Below are 4,136 nucleotides of genomic sequence, written 5' to 3'. Positions count from 1 at the left end.
CGGGAGCCGAGCTCCGCTTGGGGCGGGCGTGGCCTGGGGGGCAGCCCCACGGGCAGGGGGAAGGGAGGGGGCGACACGCACACAGCGCCCGGGGACTGTAGGGGGGGGCGGGTTTCGGGGCGCCCTTTGCTCCCCCCGCGGCGGGCTGGGCGCCGCTCTGAGCCGGGTCCGGGCGAGCGGGGGCGAACGCGCTGCCCGGGGGCTGCCGCTCCAGCAACGGGAGCCCGGGTGAGCCCGGCTGGGGCGGGGGAGGCACTAATGAAGCCAAGGAACATAGCAGCCTCCTTCATGCGCAGTTCCCTGTGCAGTTCTGCCCGGGCCCGGCAGAGGCCGCTGTGTGTGTGTGTGGGGGGGGGGGCAGGGGGGCTGGACTCAGCCTGGTTCTGGCGGGGGAGAAGGGCAGGGAGAGACGGAGACAGGCGGGTGCGCAGATCTCAGCTGGCACTGACCCGCCCAGCTCCGATCAGCCCCGGAGCCAGGCAGAGAGCTGGAGTAGAGGCTGGAGCCCGGTTAAATGTGCGCGACAGGCTTCCCCCTCCCCCTCCACAGAGGCTCTGAGCTTCCCTTTCCCTGCTGCTCATTTTAAACCTTCCGAAATGAGTCAGGGCTCAGAGGAATGTGAAACTCAGCTACAGCCTGGGGCCAGCTGCAAGCCTCGCTCTAACTTACAGGGCTGCACGTGGGTGCCTGCTTTGAAATGCACAAGAGTCCCTAGCTGGGGCTCTTGTGTATTTCAAAGCCATGGAGGCTGGGGTCAGCGGGAGACGCACAGTCAGGGTCGGCCCGTGTGAACTAGTCGGTCGCCTAGGGCGCCAAGTGAAATAGGGCCACATGGGCCAGGCACTCCCAGCCCCGCCACCCTAACACCTGGGTCCTGCAGTCGGTATTGCTGCCTGAAGTGCTGGGGAAGCGTGAGCACAGAGGTCAGCTGTGAGCGCCTGCTGGAGCACCCAGCTGGCCATGAGCCCATGTGCAGAACTGCCTGGCTGGCCAGGAGCAGTTGCTGCATCGCTCTGAGCAGGCACTCGGCCATGTGCTCCGAGAGGCCACTGGGCCGCACTTCATTCGATTATAAAAATGTTCTGGCGGTCTGCAAAAATTTTGATTGGGCTGCATGCAACCTGCCAAATGCCAGTTTGACATGCCTGGTTTGGGGGGTACAATTACTTCATGCGCAGCACCTTGAAGCAAATAGTCCTTTTGTAGCAGGCGGCATCCAAAAACAGAATCTTTCCAGTTTGTTTGAATGGATCACAGGTGGGTGAGGTTCTGTGGCCTGTGATGGGCAGGAGGTCAGATTAGCTGCTCGTGATGGGCCCTGTCAGCTTTACAGTCTGCGCTTTGCTTAATAATGTTCTGTTACTTCCTTTGCAGAAGCGTTCCTGGGCCTATGGACCATCTCTCCCTGTGCACTGACTGATCAGATAAGTATTATACAGTCGCAAACCTTTTCCTGGAGCAAACTTTCTGTTCCCAGCCTTGGCTCCCACTAGGTTACTGTTGGTTCTTTAGAGGATCTTTCTGCTCTCTCCCCTCAGGTCCAGCTCTGAGACCAGCTCATCATTCATCCCCGTTAATGACATTTGTTTTATCTGAGTACTAAGGAGGATTTGGCTGCCTGTCATCAGCTAGGGAGGGGTCAGGAATCACAGAACCAGAGGTGAATCAGGTGAGCAGTTTTCCTTCCAAATGATCCCTGGGAATGCAGGCCTGGCCGCTCTGGGGAAGGTTACAAACCAGGTCACTTTGTAGCTCCCCTGTTCTCTGATGTTCTGAGAAATCTACAATCTCAGGAGCTGAGAGGGAGCAAGGCCAAACTCCTCAGTGGTATTTAGGTGCCTGACCCAAAATTTGAATGGCTGTTTGATCCCATGTGTCTGTCTGCCTAGTAGAGAGAGAAGGGTTTCCCAGTTGCAAGGAAGCTCTTCAGCTTTGGACTCCTCTCTCCATGACTAGCTGTGAGCAAAATGTGACACTACAGCGGGTTTTAGAGTTTAGGGGCTCTCAGCCTTGGAGGGTTGGGATTGGTTGTTAAATGTTTGCATTTGTACTGCCCTAAGCAAGAATGGGGTCCCAGTGAGCTGGCAGGTCTTGAGGGCTGGAGGCCGGATATGGAAAACTTGAAGCTCTCCTGGCTACAACTGTGCATCTGTGCAAGTAATTAGAGATCAGGAGTGAGTCTGTGAGGGCCCTGACTCCTGTAGTCGCATTACCATCATAAATTGCTTCTTTTTTTTTTCTTTTTTTTGTTTTTAAGTGTTGAGTCTTTGGGAAGACAAGTTTGGAATTAGAACCTGAGAGTCAGCGATCATCCCCAGGGCTCTTCAGACTCAAGAGTTGGGGGAGCTGCCCCATGCATCTCATTGGAGTGTTAACCCCATGGCCTGCTGTTGAAGGCCTCCCATCAAGACAACTCCATCAAGGACTCTGCATGGGGCAAGAGGGGCAGAGTGCAGGAGCAGGATCCCCAAGTAAAGACACAAGCCCTGCATCTTGGGAACAAGGTGACACACAGACCCTGGATTGAGGATTATGGACTTTGTGAATCCCAGAACCAAGGGGGGAAGCTGGAACAAGGACAAAAACCCAGGACGGGTGAAGAACTTGTGGTGTTTCATTTCTATTTGCTTACCCTGGAAGAGGGAGGACACGTGTCGGTGCAGTGACTGTGAAGAGCTAATCAGAATTTACTGCACAACCACTGAGGGGGAACTGTGGGAAACTGAGGAACAGGCTTACTAAATGCCAGGCCAGGTAAGGGCCGTACAGAGGCCAGTGTGTGGTAACTTGTGGCTGGTTGGAGTTTTTGATGCAACGTTTCGTGCTGCTATGGGAGGTGCTGGTAGTGCTGTTCGTTACCTAGAGCACTTTGTCGTATGAAGCTCTGACTTCACGTGTCAATATTCAGATTATTATACCTTCCCTTCCTTGTGTACACTGAATGCTTCAGTGGTGTGATGAGCACCTGTCGTGTGTTTCTGTCTTTAAGGTTTTGTGTTGCTGCCCATCCACCATATAAACCAGGCTGTTTTCCTTTGTTTTTATATGGAAAAAGCCCAAATAACATGGTGAGAGGCATTACTATAGAACACTGAAGTAAAACAGGCCCTTAACCTTCTGGGGAGACAATCGCCAAGCTCCTCTTGGTCTTCCCAGTGTCTCTGGCCCAGCTTTGTGTTATGGGGTGAAAGCTCCATGTTCAGGGTTTGGGGCCTCATTGGCTGATTTGCATTGTCTTGACTTGGGGGCAGTAGGGTAGATGGAAGTGTTACTGCTGTGGGTCATTCTTTTAATGGTGGGATTTTGAAAGGGAAGGTTTGGCAGCCATCATAGGAGCTGGGTGGCTCCCGTGTAAAATCAGTCACAACTGTGAAGTCCCTAATAGTCTTCATGAAGTCTGCAGGGCTTTTGCCTGGGCATTTAGGTTGATGGTTTTGGCCTGTTTCCAGTGGTTAGTTGGTTTGAGTTCTGTTCTCTTGACTGTCACTCTTGTCACGGAGGATGGGGGGGGGGGGGTGAAGGAGGCTGGGGGCCTGTTCTCTCTCCCCCAGCCGGCCCTGCAAGGGCCTGTTCTTTCTACCTCCAGGTTCCCTCCCCCCTCCCAGCCAGGGTCTATTCTCTCCCCTCCAGGACAACCCCAAGAGGGGCCTATTCTCTTCCCTGACTCTGGCTCTGCAGCCAAGGCTGAGGGAGGAAAGGGTTTGGGGAGGGGGCGGGGAGGAGAGGGAACGTATCTGATGGGCTGGCAGACAAAATGGCTTGATTTAAAATGGGCGCACGTATTTCTACCTTATTTGTACCTGCCGTAAGGAACATTTCACTTCTGCAAAACACGGGTAGGGACTTAGATAGTTTGAATATAATTTGAACTTTTAATCGTGAATGTTTCAATACGTAATAAAATACATTGTCTAAATCTGGCTGGGGGATCCCTGATAGGGGAGGCCAGGGGCTGGGGGGCTACTTACCTGGTCTGGTGGCAGGCCAGATGGTGGAGCCCCAGCCTTACTGGCTACGTTTTCGGTGGTACGGCTGGCCCCAGTGGTCTCTTTGCAATATAGCTGTTCCTTGTGGGCTCGCTGCCCCTCTGTGGCCACTCTCAGTATCGCGTCCCTCTTTCTGTGCCCCTCCCTTTC

At 54.1% G+C, this 4,136-nt stretch overlaps 1 long non-coding RNA gene across 1 annotated transcript; it reads left to right on the top strand.

The window, feature by feature from the left end:
- Positions 1–372: 372 nt before the first annotated feature.
- LOC149522149 (uncharacterized) lies at positions 373–3,916 on the top strand. The gene is made up of 2 exons (XR_016347436.1): positions 373–1,669; positions 2,258–3,916. It is a non-coding gene; the product is annotated as an uncharacterized LOC149522149 (long non-coding RNA).
- Positions 3,917–4,136: the final 220 nt, after the last annotated feature.

The sequence above is a fragment of the Pelodiscus sinensis genome, chromosome 19 (assembly GCF_052426305.1).
Source record: "Pelodiscus sinensis isolate ZL-2025 chromosome 19, ASM5242630v1, whole genome shotgun sequence".
Classification (NCBI taxonomy): Eukaryota; Metazoa; Chordata; order Testudines; family Trionychidae; genus Pelodiscus; species Pelodiscus sinensis.
This window is presented reverse-complemented; position numbering and strand designations above follow the sequence as displayed.